Source organism: Pteropus medius, unplaced genomic scaffold (assembly GCF_902729225.1).
Source record: "Pteropus medius unplaced genomic scaffold, Ma_sr-lr_union100, whole genome shotgun sequence".
Classification (NCBI taxonomy): Eukaryota; Metazoa; Chordata; class Mammalia; order Chiroptera; family Pteropodidae; genus Pteropus; species Pteropus medius.
In genome coordinates this window covers 1,056,662-1,080,579 of record NW_024354875.1, presented here as the reverse complement: position 1 = coordinate 1,080,579, position 23,918 = coordinate 1,056,662, and the positions used below count along the sequence as shown (strand labels likewise).

The following is a 23,918-nucleotide window of genomic DNA, read 5'->3' as shown; positions in this document are numbered from 1 at the left end:
CTCACTGTGCCTCAAATGCTTCATCCACAAAGTGGGAATTATCTAGTACCTACTTCATAGATTTGTCATGAGAATTAAATGAGAATACCTATAAAAGTCGTAGAATGGTGCCTGATCAATGGTAGAAGCTCAAGAAATGCAGGTTCTTATCGTTAGCTTGTCCAAGGTGTGGGAAGTGTTCCCTTACACCCGAGCTTTGTTCCGGCATCGGTTAAATCCCTCTGCATCTGCCGGGGCTGCGGTAGCTGAGTTCGACCTCGTGCTAGGGGTTTGTAGCGCGCGGGGAAATTATGATCAACACGGCATGGTTCCTGCCCTCACTGAGCACCCTTACTGTCCTCGGCTGAGGTAGGAGATGGCTGAAATAAACAAGCATAGAAATGAGTAAATTGGTTGCATTATTTCCGTTGTTCTTCACCCATTTCAGCACGCACCTCCTTTCCTGATATTGTCAAGCTCTCTTGCTTTGGGCAGGAAGCCTAAGAAAATGGGAGTGGGTTGGAGGAGAAGGTGTTTGTTATTGGGTTCTAAAGTCCAGGTTTAGGACTTGGGCATTCCTACTTCTGCTTTGGTGCCTTCGCTTCTAGACAGAAGCCTATACCTGCTTTTAGAGTCAACTCAGCAGTCATGGTTTTTCCTAAAAGGTCTAATTTTGTGGATTCTGGGTCACTGGAGCTAGTTACGCAGATAAGAATTTGTAGAAATTCTTAGAGTATTCTCACTGTCCAACATTCAGGCCACATGGACACCACTTGTTGTTTTTCTGTTTTATAGTTAATATCTGTAAAATACTGGCATGGAGACAGAGAGAGGCCTGGACTGGTAGGAGTAGAGTAGGGGCAGAGACAGAGGGGTGGCCTTGGTGTGTGCAGGCCCCCTTCAGCCTGCAGAAGATTTGAAGCGTGGGGGACGGCCCAGGACCCCTTCCTCACTCCGTTTCTGTGGAGCTCCTGAGGGTCTTCACAGCGACTGCCTGACAGTTGCTTTTCATATTAAAGTTGGTCCCACTAGGTGTGTCTCTTAGGACTCATTGGTTAGAGTATTTCACAGCTTCCCATTCTGAAGAGAGGAGTTCTGTTGACTGTCACCCACCTGTGACAGTTGTTGGTGATAGGGCCAAATTAGAGAGAGGAGAAATTCAGACTGGCATCAAGAATCCCTGACATGTAGAACATAAACATCTCAAAGCATACTGGCCAATTGTATCACAGGTTTGTTAGGACAAAAGCATATTGTTATCAGAGGAATTTGTAGTCAAAGGGTGTGAGCAAATGCGAATTAATTGGATTATTCATCTCTGCTTCTTTATACTTGCTGCGCTCACCCCTCTTGGGTGTGTAAACTACAGGGCCATTGGGGTTTTAGAAAAAACGATTCTTTTAGCTGTTGTAGTAAACAGTCAATTTATTTCACAGCATGTTTTTTTTTGGCAAAACAGAGAGCTGTAAAAGTATCAAGCTGTGAGGCAATAATAAAACATAACCTGCTTCTACACAACAATTTTAATTTCAGCATTCTTCCACATTTTTAGTATATATGTATTTTTTTTTATTACAGACATCTAATGAAGGATAGTTGAAGGGCAAATGATAGTTTCTTTACCTTGTCAATTGGGAAATTAAGTGCCTTGTTTGAGAACTTGGAGTTTTTCACAGAACCAAGGAGTAGAATCCAGATCTTTTGACTTTTAGCTTATTGCACTTTCGTGTGTGTGTGCGCGTGCATGTGTGTGTGTGTGTGTGTGTGTTGAGTGTGTGTGTATATATTTTTCTAGGCTGAGTGTCTGTGACTTTCTTCAGGTTTTCAAAGCTAGGGGCACAAGTCCCCCAAATGGTTAGGAGCCATGATCCTGATGTTTCTGCGTGGAGCAGTGCAGGGTACCCAGGTGCTTCTCATCTTCCAGCCATCTTGCTCTGTGCTAGATGCTGGAGGTACAGACTCAGGTAGGTTACTGGCTGTGCTCTTAAGGAGCTCATAGACCCGATGGGAAGGGAATGGGAACAATTGTAACATGGTTTGCAGGAGAGAAAGAGAAATACATGTTATGGAAACATCAAACTCTGTCTGAATGAATTGGGGAAGATTTCATAGAGGAGGTTACATTTTAATTAAGGTTTGAGGATGGGAATGGAGAAGGAGAGAGGATTTGTTTTGTTTTAGGATGAGAGTGATTTGGGCTGAGAATGATTTGGCAAGAGAGGATTGTGAAAATTTCCCCTTTCAGGGGGAACGTACGGAATAAGGCTCTCTCTTTTTGCCATGTCATTGGCTAAGTGCTGCAGCCCCTCAACCAACTCTCTTAGACTCTGGCAAAGGCAGGACATTCCTTCCTGTTCTTGAGATCTTGCTCTCCAGGGAGACCAACATCCTTGGCCCCCCTTTACAAAGAAGCTCATGGAATACTGCTCTTTGCTTTGTAAAGTCTTCTGTCTGCCATTCATTTGATCTTCACTCTGCCTCTCTCATTCTTTTCCTTTTGCTTTCCTTTCTCTTGTCAAGTTCATCTCCTATAATCATTAAACGACCTTATCGTTCATCCTTTTTGTTACTGTAAAAGGTTTATCCTAATTGCCTTCCCTTAATATTCCAATTCTTTACTTTACAAATCAGTGTAGGTAAACCCTGTAGATGTCGTTGCTGATTGCTAAGTTTTTAGTGCTTACTATGTGCCAGGAGCTGTATTTAGTGCCCCACACCATTATCTAGTCTGCTGTTATCTCGTTCTCATTTATGAGTGAGAAACCTGAGGCTTAGCTTAAACATCTTATTTAGACAACATATAATTAGCGAGTGACAGAGCTGGGATTCGGGTCACATCTCCTCATGTCATGATCTCATTACTATTTGTTAGTCCAGAGATATAAAGAAGAGAGTTATTTGATCTGTCGATAGATATTGTTAACTATCATAAAAATCGGCATAAACCCCAAAATAGGAATATATGCTTTGGCATTAGGTAATGTTTTGAGTTGCCATCATGGGTAAAGAAAATGATGCTATCAGTTGAAATGACCAAAGGCCTGGTATTATTTTTAGGAAAGAGTTTAGAAAAAAAAACTGGAATTCTAGTGGTTGTATCTTAAGACTGGCTTCTCAGGGCATTAGGGAAGCAGGCGTTGAGAATGCGTCACAACCTCATCTAGATAATGGATCAGATGCTGAGAGCATTGATCCAATTAGAATGTCAAATCAAGAACTGCAGTCTGCTGGATGAGGCACGGAGTCAAAGGGGTTACAAACCCAGATGCCATCTTGACTGGCTGGCAGCAGATCCCAAATTTGTGGGGCCTGTGGCACAGGTATTCAGAAGGCAGGTAGACATTTATCTTGTAGGAGCTTAGTTCTTTTGGGGCTTTGGGATTGGGTTTTAATTCCAGAAATGTGGGACTGTCTTATTACGAGCAGACTGGTAGAGGCAGCCACTGGGCTGGAGATTGATCCCCAAGCTAGAATTGGCTAGTGCGGTACCGGGAGCAAGAATCAAAGAGGAGGACCAACCCTGAATTCTGGGCTTTTTTTTTTGCTGTACAAGGGAGATTTGGGAACCCAGAATTCAGCTCTGATACCTTGGATCTGGAAGATGGGTTAAAAGCAAAGGCCTCCTATAGGAGGAGCTGAAGCTGTTTAAATACTGCCTACCTTGCTTGATTGTGAACTAGGGTGAGTGGCTTAGTCGATGGAACCATAGCCAGTGGCCCAGAGGAAATCTGAGGGAGGGAGGCTGATAAAGCACGTTCACGTTAGATGCAGTCAGATAACACAGTGTGAAACAAGCCGACTAGCTTAAGAGTCAGGGTGGATTTCAAGTGAAATTTCTACTCATTGGAACTTAGCTTCTATGTTCTTTTGGCTTAATATTTAAAAATATAGTAAGACAGGCTGGAATGGATTTAATACATCGATTAAACTAGAATGCTCTTCACTTATCCCCCAGGTATTTGTTGAGTGCCTGCATTGTACTGACAGAATACAGTCGGGATAAATTAATCAAGCGATTCGTCAGCTGTCTTAATTTCTCTTGGGACAGGATTATTTCACAGCAAAGCAGAGTCTATGTGAATTAAAGAGGGCGGAGAAGCAGAGACAGTTACTCTATACTTTCTAACACGTTTATTACACAATTACTAAGAAACTCATTTTTGTGCAGAGATACTAATTCAGCAAGGGAATAATAGAAGTGTGGATGGGTATTTTGGAAGAGATTGGCATAGAAAGAAGGAAACAACTTGAGTTTGAAAGAATAAAGGAAGTGCTTATAGGAGCAAATACTCTTGTTCTAAATTAAACAAACAACAGAAAGAATCAAAGTGCACATTTAATCCCCAATTTTCAGTGCCTGTTCCAGGCCTTCTTATGGTCACATGAAATTGGTCTAGCACAGTAAATTATTTCCTTTGACAACTAACTTCACCTTCAAGTGATTGTTTTAAAGTTTTGTCTTCCAAGTTCTTCTTTAAATACGCACCCATCATACTAGATTATATTTAATCCAATCTCTTATATAACCACTATCATTTTGGATTGTTCTCAATTCCGGTGGAATTAGAATTTCTTAGAACTGTTTGGTTTCTTGGCCTGGGTGGCAGGCCCTGAAAGACTTGGAAGGTACTTAATGATGGAGGGCAAGTTCTTCGGAGCCTCCACCCACAGTGGTACGGTAGGCAAGGTATATCTACTAGCACGATCAGATTTTCCCCAAATTGTTATATATACAAGTCTATTTTTAACAATCATCTTTTCTTCTTCATTACTGCCAGTTCTAGGATCAAATACTTCAGGTTCTTGCCTGCTTTAAACATGCCTTCAGATCTCTGTAATTCAAATTGAAATGTCTGAAATAAGGAATGTATCATTTAAGGATAGGGTAGCTTATTTGTGCTGGGAAACTCCCAATTAATGTTTCAAGATTATTTGCTAGAAAACGAATTCATTTCTCCTTAACTCCAAGGAGATGTTTCAGTGAAATTCACTCTCATCGTAAGGAATGAGTTAATGGTAAAGCACTTAAAGCAGCGTTAGCACGTTATAAGTGCTCAAGAAATGCCAGATGTTACTGTTATTCTTCTTTGAAATGAGGACTGAGAGTCATAGTTTGGCCAAGATCACAGAATAACGCAAATTTACTATTTCTAGCTCTTGAATTTACCACTGACAACATTTACTCACAGCAGACAAAAGGTTGACATAAGATGTTGACGTAAAATGTTCCTGTCTCAATGTGCGTTTCTTTGAAGCGTCCAAATCGCTGACAGTTGTGTGGCAGGTGAGGTTATGCTGTGGAGCGACGTGGCTTATTTCTTATGCACGCTCCTTGCCCATCAGGATCATGAAGGGCTTTGCCTTGCATTAGTCTCACTCCAGAGTCCAGGCTAAATGAAACAACTATCATCAGGAGTAGTCCCCTTTCCTGGTGGCAGAAGGAAACAGAGCCCTTGAAGGCCACATTTAAAATGCCTTTCTCCAGAAGTGACTCTCAGTTCTGCTCACAACTCATTGGCTGGAAAGAGTCACCTGGCCTTGCTCAACCACGAGAGAACCAAGAAGCGCAGTCCTTCCCAGTAGGTGTCGCCACGTAGGGCTGACAGGGTATACCTGGCGAGCTGCACTCATGACTGTCACACTGGATCGATGTTACGCTGCATTCTTGACTAGCCATCTGAAAAGTCATACGCCCTGGGTCATTAGGGAGATCAGGCAAAAGCTTATCACTTACTACACATTCATTCCCACTAATGAAAAGAGAAGTCAGATGGCCTTTCAATCACCCTCAGTTATGTAATTCTTGCTTTAAAGTACAATGGATGATGCTAAGTAAATTTGATGATCTTTGAATTAAGTTAATGGTACAGTTTTTGTAAGTGAAAGGCAAGGAAGGAAAGGTACTGTCATTTATTTGGTAATATTTGTAAACTGTAAAGAGGTTATTATTGATAGCATTATTGTGACATTGTTGCTTGTTACTTCTATTGTTTAAATTTTTGTTTTTTAAAAAATTTCAATGGATATAAGCTTATCCTGTGTTTTATAGAAACTAGTAATGATTTAGGTCATATACATAACTATTATGAATTTAGGTAACTAGAGGAAGCAGCATGGTAGATTTGAAAAACTACAGATATTTTGATATTGTGGAGCTTATCAAAATATCTGGCAGGAGATGAGGCCAGGCTGGTAGCTGCACTGGGGGAGTTACATGAAATGTCTTCCTACTGTGTAAAGGAGTTCAGCTGTTATTGTATAGGCAGTGGGGAGCCATTAAAAATTTTTCAGGACAGGTGACACAGTCAGATTTGTATACAGGCACATTTAGTTTTTTTTATTACTTCACAAATGTGTTTTCTTACAAATTGAAGACAAGATCCTCCACCAGCAAAAAAGATTACGGCTTTCTTTATTGTGAAACTTGCATTATTGCAGGGGTCTGGAACTGAACCCCAATACCCGCCAGGTATGCCTGTCTGTATCAAAATATCATTCTGGTGGTAGGGTGAAGGGCTTCAAGGAAAGGGGCAAAACTGATGAGAGACTGACAAGAAATTTATTTAGTAGAGTCTCAGTGGGAGATGGTTAAGAGTCGCGGAGGCCGTGGAGACTGCAAGGAGGTGAATAGAAGACCGTTTATTAAGGTGGAATGTGGGGATTGGATGGAGGAGGTAAGGGAGAAGGAACAGGCTAGGATGGCTCCTACATTTCAGGCTTGGGTAATTGAAGGGATACTTTTTCTGTAAAAGACCAGATAGTAAATGTTTTAGGCTTTGAGGCCATACGGTTTTTTTATAGCCTCACAAAGCTGCCATTTTAGCATGAAAGCAGTTATGTTCTAATAAAACTTTATTTGCAAAAACAGCTGGATCTGGCCCATGAGCTGTAGTTTGCTGATGCCTGTTCTAGAGGCATAACGAGGCCTCATGAAGGACCTTGCTCGTCCTGCCCTGCCAAGCAGCCCTACGAGCCACGTTGTACCTGACACTGGGCCAGGTCCTGGGGTTGCAGAGACGAACACGCTTTGATGAACTTGCAGACCGGTGCTGAAAGCCTCCGTGGTCCCCTTTGCCGTGTACCCTAGCTGGTCTGAGTACAGATGCCAGAACTCGGGGGCGCAGAGAGGACAGCTGTGCTTAAGGGGATGGGGTGAAGCTTCTTAGAATAGACGGCATGTCAGTCTCGGTTTGAAAGAAGAGTTTGCCACATGAAAATTCAGAGGAGAGGAGAATATTTTAGGCAGGGGAACTGTATGTTCGCAGGCATGTGAGCACGTATTCCTTCTAAGTCTACGCTGGTGAGGATGGATTCTGCTGTATTTATGTCTATTTCATGGCATGCTAGAAAGAACGTGGGCTTCTCAAGTCAGATTAGGGTCCACATTCTAGACCTTTTACTGACTGGCTCTGAGGTTTAGAGGCCTCATCTGTAGATGGGGGTAAGTTTTTTTTGGTAAGGATTAATGACCTATAATCACCTAAAATGGTGTCGGGTAAATAGATGCTTTTGAAATGTGAGTTTCATTCTTTCACTTTCTTTCTCTTGACTCCGACTGCCGGGTGACTGGCTTTCTGTATTCAGGGAATAGTACTTGTCGGATAATTTCAGTGTTTCCAACAATGTGAGAAAAATGACCGATATCGTTTCTTTCGACTTAAAATTTTGTGACTAAAGCTCACAGGGTGAATTCACTAGATGTAGTGGTCTTATGGAGCAGAAATTTGTTTTCAGAACTAACTTTAATGAGAGGCGAGAACACAGCGATGGGTCAAGTTAGGTTTGCCGGACTTTTGCACATGGGAGCTGCATGCGACCTCCTCCTCTGAATATCAAAGGTGGACTATGTCGATTACACACGTCTTCTGTAATTTCACTTCATCAATGTTTACAGATGGTTCTAAACTTGTTTCCGTCTTAATTTCCTTTGGTGTAGAGAATGGAATAAGTGCGATTGTAGATCTGAGTGTTCTGGGGTGGCGTGTTTTCTCCCTGTGGCCCAGGTGCTGTAGCTCACCTATTTCCCAGTTAACGTGGGCCCAGACTAGAGTCGATTAGCTCTTTGTTACCAATCATATTCCTCCTTTGTGTGACATAAAGGCCTTGCAGGACCTGCTCGCTGCCCTCTTGGGCCACCTGTTACCTTTAATGTACCCTTAGCGTAGGCACCACAGACTGGAGGGCTTTGAACTGAACGTGCACCACCCAGCTGCATGCCTACGTTTTGTCTTCACACACATTGTTTCCTTTGCTTGCGTTTTCTGCGTGTATCTCTTCCTCTCTCCCTTGCTCATCTTTCAAGACTGGATTCATAGGTTGTTGCCTATGGGAAGCTTTTCCTTGATATCTCCACAATCGTTACTCAAGGTTACCTTTTTACTGTATTGAAAAATCTTCGGATGTTTCTCACCGGTATTATGTCTCTGTTCATATTCCAGTGGTATTAGATATTTTCTTCTGTGTTTTATTTGTGTTGTTTATTATGAATGACTCCTACTATATGATGATGTCGAAATGGCAGACTCTTTTTATTGGGTAACTGTCCTGTGATCCTCACTCTTCTGGGACCTTTGTAAACACAGTATGTTGCAGATATAGATTACTTTGCAAGATGGACTGAACTGTTGCATTTTTTTTCATTATTCATGTGTCCATTTCTAAACAGGCCAGAGCATATTGGTTTAGCTCATGACAGAGTAGTGCCTGGTGGCAGATGAAAAGTCAATTCTTAAATCAGAAAATTCTTGAATTTGGGTATTTGTTCATACTTCCATCTTCAAGGTACTTCTGTTAAGGCTATACAGAACTTAGAAAATATATTGGCTTCAGTTTCATTATTAAATTATTTAAAAAGTAGTTTAAAATGTATTTTTTATAATGAAATAAATTAAAGCAAGGAGGGTACTTACATGTCAGTGTCTCCTTTTCTCTTAATTCATTAATATGATGATTCATTCAACAAATATGATTTTGGACATCTGTTGTCCACCAGATAAGGGAATAGAACATCATTGAACATGACGGACAGTGTGCCACCCTCATAGCACATACAGAAAATTTACATCATCTCTTGGGCCCGGATGGATCCAGGGAAACTTATTATCAAAACCTGTTGTTTGTTTTTTTGTTTAGGAACCACAAGGAGATTTAATCAGTACCTTAATAGTTGGAAACTATTTTAATAAATGCAAAAGCCAGAAGTGCTTTTTAACTTTTACTAATTTGAAAGGAAAATTCTGTTCTTTTAGCAGAAAATAATCTCTTTAGTTAAGTTCATGTGGAGGAAAAAACCAGTCATGCTTATACTGATTTTTGTCTTAGAATTAATAAGTTAAATAACTTTCCTAAACTCATTCATTTTAGAATTATTTGAGACCTTGTTTGAGATATGAAATTGATAAAGAATGAATCGCTTTTCATTTTATTTTTCTTTCTCCCATTTTGCCTTGAAGCTTTCCACGGATAGCTGTGGTTGCTGAGAAGCAGCACCGGGAAAAGGAATTGTCCCCTTCCTACCTCCTTGTCCTGTAGGCCATCATCTCGAATCCCTAGTTGAGTGAGACACAAAACGTATACATGTGCCTATGTACATGTGCAGGGAGGATTTTGCTGGGATTTAGAGAGGACCTACAAATAGAGGTAATAGGATATGTGGAGGAAAAAACAAAGAAAGATAAAATTCATGTGAACATTTGTATGGGAGAACATCTATATTATGTAAACTGCCCAGAGCACTTCTAGTCTTAATTTCATAAGTTCCATGAACTCATGACCCATTATTGAATAATTCACTTGTTATATTGTATATATTTTGAACCCTAAAATTTCTACCCATAGTAGAAGTGTTGGGTTGATGGTGTGTACTTTTAAAAGGCAGAAAATTCATCCTGTAGTCATCTTGATTTCTGACTGGGTTAGGGTTATCTGTCCCCGTTCTAACTGCCCACTGAAAGAAAGGTGAATCTTCTCTGGAAGAAGAGAATCTCTTTGAGAGTGCCTACAATTTTATATCCACAATGTTCAGCATTTAATAAAAAATTACCATGTATACCAGGAGACGAGACAGCTGACCGAAATTCAAGGAAAAAAATACACACACACCACAGGTAAATCAGATTTTGATATTATCAGAAATTTATTTAAAAATAAGTGAGATAATATGCTCAAGATAATAGATGACAAGATGGCTAATTTCACCAGAAAACTGGTACTTATAGAAAGAGAATAGATAGAAGTTCTAGAACTGAAAATAATAGAAATTGACCACTCAATATATGTGTTTAGCTGCACATTAGATACTGTCGAAGAAAGGATTAGTGGACTGGAAAATAGCTCAGTAAAACATATTTAGAATGGGGCAAGAAAAAAAGAAAAGGATAGAAAATACAGAAATAGGTATAAAATGCATATTAGACACAAGGAAAAGACCTTACATTTATGTAATGTGAGCCAATGAGAAAAGGAGGGAGAGAATGAGACTCAAACAGTATTTTAAGGGATAATGGCCAGGAGTTTTCTAAAACTTAAAAAGATGTCAGGCCACAGATTCGAGAAGCTCAAGAAAAACCAAATAGGATTAACACAAAATAAATCATATATAGGCACACTATAATAAACTTATGAAAAGCAAAGAGAAAAATCTTGAAAGCATCAGTTTGGAAAATAAGATCTCTTCAAAGGAACAACAGGAGGACTGATAGAATGGTATCTTTAAAGTGCAGAAAGAATATATCTATAGATACCTAGATATCTATACCCAGGGAAAGTATTTTTCAAAAGTGCAAGCAGAATTCATATGTATTAGACAAATTTCTTGAAACATTCAACAAAATGGTCACAAGAAGAAATAGAAAATCTGAATATTTCCATATCTAGTAAAGAAATTGCATCTTCAATTCAACATTTTTTTTAAACAAGGAAAACTCCAGGGTCAAATGGTTTTACTACCAGTGAATGCTTCCAGATATTTAAGGAAGAAAAAGAACAATCCTACAAAACTCTTCTGGAGAATACTAAAATGATTTATGAGGCCAGCATATCTTTGATATCAAAACCTGACAAAGACAATACAGGAAAAGTATAGGAAAATTTTTCTCATGAACAAAGATGCAAACTTCCTAAATAAAGTACTAATAGGAAATTTACTCCATAGAGATATAGAAGGCGTGACATATTAGGACCAAGTGTGAATTAGTCCAGGAATGGAAGATTATACTACTATTCAAAACTCAGTAGGCGAGCTGGTGGTCAAAGGGTACAAAATTTCAGTTATGCAAAATAAGTTCTGGAGATCTGCTGTGCAGCACAGTGCCTATAGCTAACGATGTTTTATTGTGTACATAAAATTTGCTACGAGGGTAGATCCTCTGTTAAGTGTTCTTACCACAAAAATAAAATAAAGAGGATTGAGAGAAACTTTGGGAGGTTATAGATATGTCTTTGACCTTAATTGTGGTGGTGATGGTTTCAGGCTTACCTCCAAATTTCATTAAGTTGTATATATTAATATGTACAGCTTTTACATGTCAGTCATATCTCAGTGGTTTAAAAATGGATAAAACTTAATATAATTAACCACATTAACAGAAGAAAGGAAAAAATCATATGATTACTTCAAATTTTACAGAAAAATATTTGGTAAAGTACAACACCTATTTATAATAAAAATTCTTAGCAAACTGGTAATAGAAGAAACCCCCTTAATCTTACACAGGCTTTCTACCAAAAAAAAAAAAAACAACCAAAAAACAAAACAAAACCCTACAAAAATCATAATTAATGGTGAAACTGTGAAAACTTTTCTTCTGATGGAATGAAACAGATAATATGATCACCACTTCAATTCCCCATTATACCAGCAGTTCTAGTCAATGCAGTAAAGCATAGAGAAAAAGGTATAAGAGTGGGAAAGTAAGACGATGGTCATTATTTTCAGACTACTCGATTTTATTTATATGTATATGTATATTTATATGTGTGTATATATATATATATAAATACATATATATGTATGTATATGAAAAATCCAAAAGAATTGAGGTTGCTACATACAAAGTCAATCTATAAAAATTATTTGTAATCCCATATATCAGCAGCAAACCAGTAATTAAAATGATACCCTTTATATTAGCATATCAAAACAAATACTTCAGGATAAATACCATGAAAGATTTGCAAGACCTACACTTTGAAAACTACATAATGGTATCAAGAGAAGTTAAAGATGCCCTAACTAAATGGTCATGGACTGTAAAATTCCATACAGTAAAAATGTTAATTCTTCCCAAATTGATCTATGGATTCAACACAATTCCAGCCAGATTCCAGGAATCGTTCGTGTGTGTGTGGAGAGTGACCAGCTTATTCTTAATATAGGTGGCAATGTAAAGGGCCAAAAAAAACAAGCCAATTTTGAAGAACAAATAAGACAGTGTAGTATTGATATAAGGAGAGACAAATAAGCTGATGAATGGAATGAAAGTCCAGAAACAGACTCACTCATATATGGTCACTTGATTTATGACAGAAGTGACAATGTAGTGCAGTGAGGGAAAGAATGTTCTTTCAACAGGTAAGTGCTAGGCCAACTGGATATCCATATGGAGAAAAAGAATGCTGACTCTTATCTCATACCATACATAAAAATCAGTTCTAGATGGATTACAGATCCAAGTGTGAAAGGTGAAACCACAAAGCTTTTAAAAGAAAACAGGGAGCGTATCTTTATGCCCTGGGGGGCAGCAAAGATTTCTTAAACAGGACATAAAAAACACTAACCATAAAGGAAAAAAATGAATAAATCGGAGTACGTTAAAGAACTATTCATCAAAAACACCATAAAGAAAGTTAATAGTAACCCACAGAGTGGGAGAAGGCGTGCACGATACATCTATCCAGCAGAGGACTCATCGAGAATTTATGAAGAATTCCCACAAATCGTTGAGGGAAAAAACAAATAGAAAAATGGGCAAAAGACTTAAACGGGCTATATATGTATATAAAAAGATATCCACATGACCAATAAATTTATGAAAAGATGCTCAACTTCAGCAGTTACTGGGGAAGTGCAAGTCAAAACCATAATGCAGTACCACTTCCCAACCTGAAGTATTAGACTGAAAGGGACAGACAGTACTAAGTTGGTGAGGTGCAGTGTGACTGGAACTCTCAGGTGTTGCTGGTGGGAATGTCACTTGGTCTGGTCACTTTAGAAAGCTGCTTAGTATCATCTTCTAAAGCTACAGATACTCTGTGACCTAGAAGTTTCATTTTTTGTTAAGTATATGCGCAACAGAAATGAGTACATTCATGCACCAAAAAACATGTTCAAGAATCTTCAGGCAGTGTTCTATAAAGCATCCTCAACTGGTTGAATACATTGTGGTACATGTGTATGGTATTATAATATAGCAGTGAGAATGGATGAGCTACAGCTGTGAGCAACAATTAATGTGACTCACAAACTTGGAGCCGATGGAGCCAAGCAAAAAAGAATATTTACTATACAATAATTCTTATAAACATGCAAAACTATGGGCTTTTCAGGATAATGTTTATCCTTGGAAGGGCAGTAACCGAATGGGCAAGAGAGCAGTTTCCAGGTGGGCTCTAGTAGGCAAAATTCTAAGATGGCCCTTGCGTGTCCCCTTCTCTGATATATACAGCACTTACAATCCCCTCTCCTTGAGTGTGAGTAGGATCTGTGAATATAATGGGATACTACTCCCATGAGTAATTTATGTTATTTCGCAAAGGTAAAGGGATTTTGCAGATGTTATTAAAGTCCCTAATCAACTGACTTAACCAAAAAGGAATTATCCTCGTGAGCCCAACCTCATTAGGTCTACAGGTCAGAGATGCTCTCCTGCTAGCCCTAAAGAAGCACGCTGCCGCGAGTTCCAGGCTTGCGAGGAAACAAATTTAGCCAACAGTGACTCAGGCTTTTAAGAGGACCCTGATCCTTATATCACAGATAAGACACCAGCCCCAGTCGACACCTTGATTGCAGCTTTATGATCCTTAGCACAGGACCCAGCTAAGCCGTTGCCAGGACATCTGGTCCACAGAAACTTGGGATGATAAATGTATCTTGTTTTAAGCTGTTGAGTTTGTGGTCAGTTTTTATGCAGCACAGAAAATTAATCCACTTTGGTAATACTCTATTTCTTCATCTTGGTAGTAGTCACATGGGCATGTGTACTTACTTTGTAAAAATTCATCATATTGTACATTTATGATTTGTGTATTTTTCTGTATATAAATAAAAATGAATTATATTGAATAAAAGTGTTCATCTTAAAACAAGACAACAGTTAATAGCATTCCTCTGCGTTACCTTTGATCAGTACACAAATGTAATCAAATAATTATGTTGAAATTGTACTGGTTAAGTTGAACACAAGCAGATTTGGTCATAAAATTAGTTTAAATGTTCCTTTCCATTAGTGAACTCACCTTCCATCCTTACTCTCTTATTGACAAGTCACTTATATTTTACATTTTTCCCCAGTGGTTTCGCTTGGAGAGTAATAGAGTCCTGAAGGTGGAGATGTAATGATTTTTCCGTCTAACCTCCTTATTTTAAAGGTGATGAAACTGGGCGTGCTTCAAATTAAGTATTGAATAGCAAAGCCAGTACCTTAGTTCTTGAGGGCTCAGTTCTGTGTTTATTTCCTCATATCACGGATCATCTGGAATCCAGAGGATGTAAGTGCATGCTGTTTGGTTGTTATGTTGTGGACGTAGTTTGGGTAGTCTGGTTTTAACTAGAGCTGATGAGCTGGTATTGAGCATAGTGGGAGTTGGGATGGTGGAGGAGAATTTCATTCAACCCCAAATATCTATTGTGCCTGTCTTAATGCACTGAGATGTCTTTTTTGCAGATTTTCCTTCTTTGGGGTACCTAATTCCCAGAAATGGCCTCCAGCTGTTTCAAGTTTTCTAAGGCTCCTGTTGGTTTATAGCCTTCCTCACCTTAAATTGATATGAAATTAGATAATGCCCCTACTTCTCCTGATTGTGAAAAGAGGAACTGGACTCTATCTGTAGATGGGTGAATGGGTGTAAAGTCAGGTGGAAGTCAATCACTGATCACAAAGAATTCTTGCGTTAAGGTTTCTACAGATTGAAATACAGTTTAAGAAAGCATTGGCAAAATAAATGTAACAGTTATGGCAGGTAGATGCATGTAATTGTGTTTGAGTCATAAAACATATTTTTCTTTGTGCCTATTTTAAAAAATATTTTTAAAAATAAAAAAAAGTTTTAATTTTACATCTCTGATCCTGAATTCATAGTATTGTATTTTGGAAAAACTAGGAATATTAATATAGTACTTCTAGGAATATTAAAATCGTAAAGCATCTGTCAGTATTTCCATTATAAAATGCAATTTTAAAGGGTTTAGAAGTCAGCTATAAAAGTTTGTTCTTGGCTGATACTTTGTATACAAAAATCTCTGCCCAACATAATTTTCAGAATAATTATTGCAGTGGCATAAACCGTGAGGTTATATGGCAGAACCAGTTCACATTGAACTCAGTTTTTATGCTTCTGTCAAAGTAGGGGAAAGATGACAACTTTAAAAATGATTCAAGTAGAACAATATGAAAATTATTCTTCTAGCTTTCTCAGAAAATTGTTAGTTAAAAAAAAGTTTACCACTAGAAGACTCACCATTCATTGGCTTAAATATCAAAAATTATAGCCCCAGCAAACCCAGCATAAGACCCAAATCTAGATGACTTGGGAATAACTCTTTTAAGACTAGATTTTGCCAGCCAAGTTCGAAAGCAGTTTGGGGGGCAGCTCAGCGTCTGTGTGTAACCCCAAAGAGATTCTTACGGGCCCCACTTATTGGAAAATAGCTGTCTCTTTGGTACCTGCGCTTAGCTGCCTGAAAAGCAAGGAAGTCAGTGCTAATGGGAAAGCAAAGACCTATTTCTTCCATGATTGGAGCCTTATCCAGTGAAGCTGGAGAGCTTCTTGTTAATGTAACTTTCTCCCCAAAACTCTGGGCAGGTTTTAGCTTGAAAGGAAGATCAGCCACAGTGTAGATAAGCGCCTGGCTTTTGTGCTCTTGCGAACACACATGCACATACAGCCCTTTGCAGCTTGTGGGCAGGTTTCTTTTTTTATTCTTTTCTACTTGTTCAGAGTTGAATCTCATAAGCAGATTACCTCCATGGATACTTTCGTATGTGGCAGCCAGCCTGGTCTCAGAGTTCACAGTAGCTTCCTCTGTCGTGTCAGCTGCTGCACCATGGAAGTGCATAGCGCTCACAGGGATTGTTTGAGGTGCTGGTTTGAAATGAAATGTGACTTTATGTGAAATATGGATTAGAAATGATATTGCATTATATACATCCAGTTGTCTCCATGGCGGAGAAGGAACTGCCTCATTAGTGAAAAACTTATCCCTCCCCTCTCTAAAGTAATGATGCAAAACCATACTTAGGGCCAAACAAGGCAAAAACAACAACAACAACATCAACAACAAAAATCCTTTAGTCTTTGCTGTTAAAGAAAACGACTTCTTTAAAATCAGGTCAACGTTTATTCAAAGATCTTAGGGAATTTGCTCCAGCCCTGTCATGCCGAAGGAGGAGAAAGCCTGCCTTGGCTCCCGAAATGGAAGTGTGTTGCTTTCTCGGACATCGTCTTACTGAGAGGTCCCTTCTCCACCTTTGCCTGGTCTCACGTTTGGTGGCTCGTTATAGGGAGAGACCGGCGCTCATGCCGTCATGACCCGCCAGAAGCTCCAAGCTGGAGTCTGAGGTGTGCAAGAGGTAGTGGCGTCTCAGAGAGTGGGCGTTGCCGTGCCATCAAGCACGTGCCGGAGTTCAGGATTCCTGACAGGTGGGTAGGTTGCATATGGAGACAGCAGATGATGTAATTTCCCAGAGGAGTAACTGTCGCTCTCATTATTTTGTTCCACTTGTCCCAGATTTGGCCAGTGGAAGGTCCCCAAGTTGGCATCTGTGTCATGTTGACATGGTCTCATCATTCTTTGAACATTATTTTCTGGAGATGTTCTACCCTCATCTTGTATTTTCCCTGCACTATCCTGGAAATCAGCCATTTACCAAGAAGCCCCTGTTCCTTTAAGAGGAGAAATCCAGATGCTCCCAAGCCTTCCCACTGAACAACTGGAAATATATGTGTGTGTATATACTCTTATACTCTGTCTCTGTCTCTGTCTCTGTCTCTGTCTCTATCTCTCTATGTCTGTCTGTCTGTCTGTCTGTCTGTCTACCTACCTACCTACCTACCTACCTACCTACATATCTATCAAACTGATTCATGCTATAGTTCTAATTCCACAAGGATCTAAACCACAAGGTTTATTAGTTTCTCTCTTTCCATATTTGTAACTCCCTTCTCTGACAGTGAGGAAGCTGGCTCTTACCATCCATGCTGTATTTACTCATTTGCACGTTCCTGTTTGTAACCAGTATGCTACCATCACTGGTCTGCTGTTCCACTAGGTCACCTTTCTTGCTCAGGTTTCAGTCCCGTGGGCTCTTGCCTCCTCACTGCCCTGATTCTGCACCATGTACCATATTGTTTTTGAGTGTGAATTCCTTTGACAGTCGGGAGTTCTAGCTTTCTACGTGAATCCTATGTAGCTAGTAGGTGTACAAGAGCCTTGGCGCTACTTGTGTTTAGGGTGTTATCATTTCTGTCTTTATATCTATGTTCATAGCTAGCTTTCTTTTAAGCATGAAGTTGAAAGAAAGAAAAACAAATCGAGTATGCGCATGCACACGCATTTTAAGTTGTATATGTTTGACATTCAGGTCTGCCTTCTAATAGATGACTTGTACGTTATAAGATTTTGATAAATGTTTATTAGATTTAAAATTTTGTCAGAATAAAAAAATATTTGGTGTCTTTAGTCGATAACCTGATTCATACCTTTGATTTTTTTTAATTGAGTTTTGCTTCCCCATATTTACAAATGCTGAGCTGGTTTGACTTGGGTACAAAAGTGATTTATTTGGTTCATATATTTACACATAATGAATTTCACCCTTTTTAACATCTAGTTCTCTGAATTTCAAAACATGCATAGATGTGCGTAACCGCTGCCACAGTCGAGATAGAAGACAGGTCCACCCTACCCCAGAGTTCCCATTTCCCTTTTTAGTTAACACTTCCCCTTATTCCACAACCTTTGCCAAACACTGATCTGTTTTATGTCCCTGTGGATTTGCCTTCTCCAGAATGTCATATAAATGGAATTATTTTGAGTCTGGCCTTTTTCCGCTAGCATAATCACTTACCTTTCATCCATGTTGTTTAGTGTTGTCGAATAGTATTCTGTTGTATGCATGTCCCAGAGTTTGTTTACCCATCCGCCAGTTGAAGGACGTTTGGATTATTTCCAGTTTGTGACCATTAAGAATAAACTTGCTGTGAACATCGCAGCACATGTCTTTGTATGGACATATGTTTTTATTTCTCTTAGTTAAATGCCTAGAAGTGGAATTGCTGGGTCATATAGTAAGCACATGTTTATAAGAAACCATGAAGCTGTTTTCCAAAGTAGGATACCATTTTCCACTCCCATTAAAAACGTGTAAGACATTCATTTATTCCATGTCCTCACCACAAACAGTAATATGATTTTAACCATTCTGGTGAGTGTATAGTAATATTTACTTTTTGTTGTCATTTGTTATCTTTTGTTTTGCATTTCCCTGGTGACAAAATGATGCTGAATATTTTTTTGCATGTGCGCTTATTGGCCATTCATATGTACAGTCTTTTCTGAAGTGTCTGTGCAAGTCTTTGACTCCGTTTTTTAATTGGTTTGTCTTCACATTAATGAATTGCAAGACTTGTTTATATAAAAGTCCTTTGAGATAGATTTGTGTTGTTTAGATCTTCTGTGTCCTTACTAGTTTTTTGTCTAGCTGTTTTATTACTTATTCATTAAATATCTGTGATTGAGGATTTATTTCTCCCTTTACTTTTGTCAGTTTTTGCTTCATTTATGAGGTTGAAGCTTTTTTATTAGGGGCATCTACGTTTACAATCATTATAGCTTACTAATGCATTGACTCTTTTATTAACATGAAATGTTCTCTTTGACCCATAATACCTTTTTTCCCCCCAGAATTCGACTTTGTCTGATACTAATATAGCTACTTCAGTTTCCTGAGAGTGTTTTCAAACATGGGAAATAATAGAGAACATCTATATGCTGATAGAGAAATTTCTATCGGAGAGGGAGGGAGCAGTGAAATGTGGAGGTGTGGTGAGGAGGTATTACTCTATGAACAAAGCCCTCAGGCAAGAAGTCGCATTCACAGCTAGATCCCCCCCGTGTGTGATTTCAGGCAGGAAGAAAGAAAGGATGGTTGCAGATACAAGCAGATTTTTAGAGTTGGATATACCTTAGATTTATTTTAAAAATCTAGCCATAGTGTTCCAGAAACCACTAATCAAAGAAACGTGGTTTCAGTTCTTATTATCAACACATGAGGGTGGTAGTTCAAATGTCGCTGATTCTTCACATAATTGAATTGTGGTTAATGGATTAATAGTAAGTGGCTGTATGGAACATCATTAGGCTCTGGGGTTGTGGCCCTTATGTTAGCGTCCCGAATCTCCCTTGTCCTGAAAAGTTTTCATTATATACTGTCTGGTTTTCTGAAATAGTCTGCAAATTGAGTGTATTTTCCAGTGAAGTTCAGGATATGGAAATGTCTCGGGGATGTGAAATCCATTTTGCTGGAGGTTCATGGGATGTCAGGGAGTCTGAGGTCGGGTACTGCAGCTAAGTCTCCGCACATGTAAAAACTTTAAACATAGATTATCTTTATTTGAATGTAGTTTAAACTTTTTAAGTTATTTTCTCTCCTAAATTTTGTTAACTCCCTACTTTGATTTCATATCTAAAATTGTGATTCTTAAAGGGGCGTAATCTTCAATTCAGGGAAGCAGTTGGAAATGATATCAGTAGGCTTCTACTATTAATAAAAACACAGAGAATTGTTTTTAAAAAGAACTCTACTTTGAGCATTTCTGAGGAGGCCTGGACATTATTCTTTACTAGGATTGAAAAATTGTCCATATTCCTCAGATACAGGGACAATCAGTGTAGTCCACCTCCTTCCTTCAGTGGCTGATTCGGGAGAGGGCATGTTACCCAGATCAACCCCAGCAGAGTCGTCCTGGGACGTTTTTGCAGACCACGTGGGCGAGAGTTCCCCTTTTTTCCCCACTGAGGTCTCTAAGAGGATGGGATATAATTTGGGGGTTACTAGAATTCTTGACCCTATGGGAAGAGAGGCTGCCCTGGTAATGGAGCCAATACTGAGCAAATCTGAGGTCACACACACACACGCACACACACACACAGTCATTCCTACAGATACCAAGCGAGCTCTCAGTCTGATCAGATTGACTCAATTACATAAACTAGTAAGTTACTTTAAAAAAGCCAATTCAAATTGTTTTTTTTTCTGTCTCTTGCAGCTAAAACAGCCATTATTAATACATTGCATATATTTTTAAAGACCTAAGTCAAAATATAGTAAAGAGCGAGATTCAAAGAAAAGCACCCACCCTGTAGAAAGAGTCCACCATGCACGTACTCTGTTCTGGGACCTCTCTCTCTCAGGAACGCTTCCTCAGGGCTCGCTTTCCCAGATTTGTTTCTACCCAGCTTCTTGCCTGACTTATAAATAATTGCTCCTGAGCTTTGGAACTTGGTGTTATGTTCTGCCAGATTCTCTTCCCTACCTCTCTGCTCATTTCTGGCATCAAAATATCCACCACCTTGCTCTTGAGGTCGCTCTGGTGAGTTCTGCTGTGTCCTGTGAGCCAGCTTTCCTCTAAGGGACGCATTTGCTCTCCTAGCAACCAGGTGCGGAGGCTTGGCTGTCCCGGAGTCAGGCTGTGGTTGGTTAGTGCCTTGTGGGGACCACGTGGAAGAGGAAGGAGGCGCATGGTACAAGACACCCATAGTCCTGTTTCCAATCCTGTGATCTTTTAGGAGCAGAGTCCAGAGACCCTAAGGCCCGGCAACTCACACTTCTGTTCCCTTCCCCTCCTGCAGTCCCGGCCTGCGTGGCACCGTGGAAGACCCCTGGACAGATACAGATCATTTTGCAGGAGCCCTTTGTCCTTTTTTCTTAAAATACTTCAAACAATATTGAGCCGTTTTTAAAGGGCGTTAGTTTTCCTTGTTGTAGTCACAGAGAAATAGAAAGAGGGAGACAGATTCTGCTGTTCTAAGTTGTTAGAGACCTGTTCTTGGATTAGTGTGATCTAAGCCCAGAAAGAATTTGCAGTGGCCTGAAAATGGTTTATAATGGAAGGGATCGTCAGGGGAGATTTAAATGGTCAAAAAGGTCAGCAGGCACGGAGAAGGTCAGGGTCCTTGAATGGTAAGTCAAAGAACAGAGCCAGCTTCTCTAGGGAAGAGAAATTCACGGAAAGTTTGTTTGGTAAGAAGGTAATTTAATTAGATTTTTTATTTCTAGAAATTTGTAGGATGGTGGCATCGAGAATACCAGGACTTTGTGGAGATTTAGGAGCGCTCGTCAGAAGAACACAGTGAAGGGCTCGGTGAAGCGGCGTGTTCAGCAGTAGGAAGAGTCGGCTGTGGTTGAGAGTTTGAAAGGCCTTGGAAAAAGCGGTAGCAGGTGTCAAAAAGGAGACCAGGGACGGGAACTGCTTGGAGGGGAGAGACTAGGTGGTTAGTGATGCTTTGAGTTTAAAGTAGTAGTACCACGTGGAGACTGGATTGTGGAAGACACTGTTAGGTGCTCCATTAAGTGCTGGTTGATTAGTGCCTGGTGGTGACCACGCAGAAGAGGAAGAACGGTGAGCAAACAGGCAGAAAGATCCCTGCCCTCGTGGAGCTTCTCTGGGAGAGACGTGATAATGCAATACCAGGTATTAGAGACATGATAATAAAATACCAGGGGTCGCATGATCAAAGTGACAGGTACTGAAGAAGGAAAATGAATAAGGAAGAGACGTGGGAGTTTGAGGAGGCGATTGAGTTTTTAGATAGGGCGACCCAAGGAGCCCTCATCCAGAAGGTGACTTTGCGTAAGAACTGAAGGAAGTGAGGGAGTTAGCTTGTGGAACGCTTAGGGGACAGTAAATATGTGTTTAAGGAACAGCAAAGAGGCTGAGGTGGAGACTAGTTACAGAGGAGATCCGAGGGCTGGTGGGGTTGGGGTACCGCTCGGGTAGGGCCTGTGTACCGTTAGCATTCGGGTTTCGGCGACGATGGAGGTGGAAAGCCTTGGAGGAGTAAGAGCATTGACGTAGGACTGATGTTTCACGAGCTCGCTCGGGCTGCCACGTTAGCATGAACTGAATGGGGAGGAGTAGAAGACCCCTTATGAGGCTGTTGCCTCATCCAGGTGAGAGATACGTTGGAGCCTAAACCAGCGTGGTGGCCATGGTGGGAATGAAGGTGGAGCTGCCAGGCCGAGCCGACCAATGTGATGGTGGGGGGGGGGTGTGTGTGTGTGTGTGTGTGTGTGGTGTGGTGAGGAGAGAGAGAGAGAGAGAGAGAGAGAGAGAGAGAGAGAGAGAGAGGAATTTATTAATTTAACGATCTATAAGTTTAACAGGCTTTTTGGCCTGAGTAACCAGAAGAGTAGAGATAGTTTGTTCTGATTTTCTAAACTAAATAGAAGGTACTTTGAGCGTGAACTACCTTAGGCAAACAAAGGTCCCACTAACAGATATGCCTTCTGTAATATGTCTTTAAAACGATAGTGTTCGTGGTCATATTTTATAATGAAAGAAGCTATTGGCAAGCCTTGTCAGGAACTCCCTGTGGAAATATCAATTGCTTTTCTTGGCTCTAAGGTATTTCCTGAACAGTGTATTATACTTTGTCCCAAGTGTGCCATTAAGGGATTTGCAAGTTTGTTAAAACATGTGTGGCAAGTGAGTGCTGTCACTTAAGCCTCGTCAGAGGAGCCAAGAAATGAGAATCAGCTCCTAGGTGGACGTGGATGTGCATTAGCTCCGAATCACAGGCCCAGGTAGTGGGGTTGGCAGGGCTTGTGTCCTGTGCACGAAGACTTCAGCTGACACTGTCATAAACAGCCCTCTCAGTACACAGGGCCTGTGGGTATAGACGTATGTAAATCTTTTGGAAAAGCTCCATTATACCAAGTCGATAGCAGCCCCCTATCCCAGGGGCATGGAACAGAATTGATTTGCTGGAACAGAATTTTCCAGTGCTAATATAGACTTGCTCTTTTTATAAAATTTAGAATAGCACTCTTCCATGGTGGCTTTTATGTTCAAGGAGGGGCTTTTCTGTATCAGTAAATGGGGAAACTGAAATGTTTCGCACCTGGAGTTTGCAGGTAAGCCGCACATGCTGGGAATGTTACTTGGCATTTTTGTCTAGGAGTCCATTGGAATGGTTTGGTTACAGGGACTCTTCTGTTGCTGTCCCGTTTTGAAATGCATTATATTAATTTTAAAAGGAAGGGGAAATTTTAATGACTATTAAACAGTTTTGAAGTGACCAGATTCTTGATCCTGGTAAGTCTGAGGTGCTATTTGCAGTTGCTCTAACCTGCAGCTCTGAAGTTAGAAGTTTAGAAGTTTCCCCGCTTTCTAAGAGACAGGTCGGTACTTCACGACCCTGTAGGAACCAGGAAACGTCTCTGCAACTTGCCACAGATCTAGGCATTCTCTTCTTTATCCAGGCACTCGTGACTTTTCTTACTAAGACCGTTGTTTTCATATTGGGGAACAGTGAACTTTGTGGTTATTTTGAGTTTATATTCAAACCGGAGTTATAATACAGATATGAAGGTCTAGAATGATTTTAGAAAAATGTATTTATTTAAATGGCTTCCAGTTTTATTCATTTGCACTTGTATTTATATTTGCTTCTTAGGGTGATAAGTTTCAACTATGATAAAATGACAGGTGACTCTGTCCTG

General features: G+C 40.0%; 1 protein-coding gene across 7 annotated transcripts in view; it reads left to right on the top strand.

Annotated features, from left to right (window-relative positions):
- The window catches only part of DIS3L2 (DIS3 like 3'-5' exoribonuclease 2), a 272,704-nt gene that overhangs the window by 45,262 nt on the left and 203,524 nt on the right, over positions 1 to 23,918 (top strand). The window lies entirely within an intron of this gene.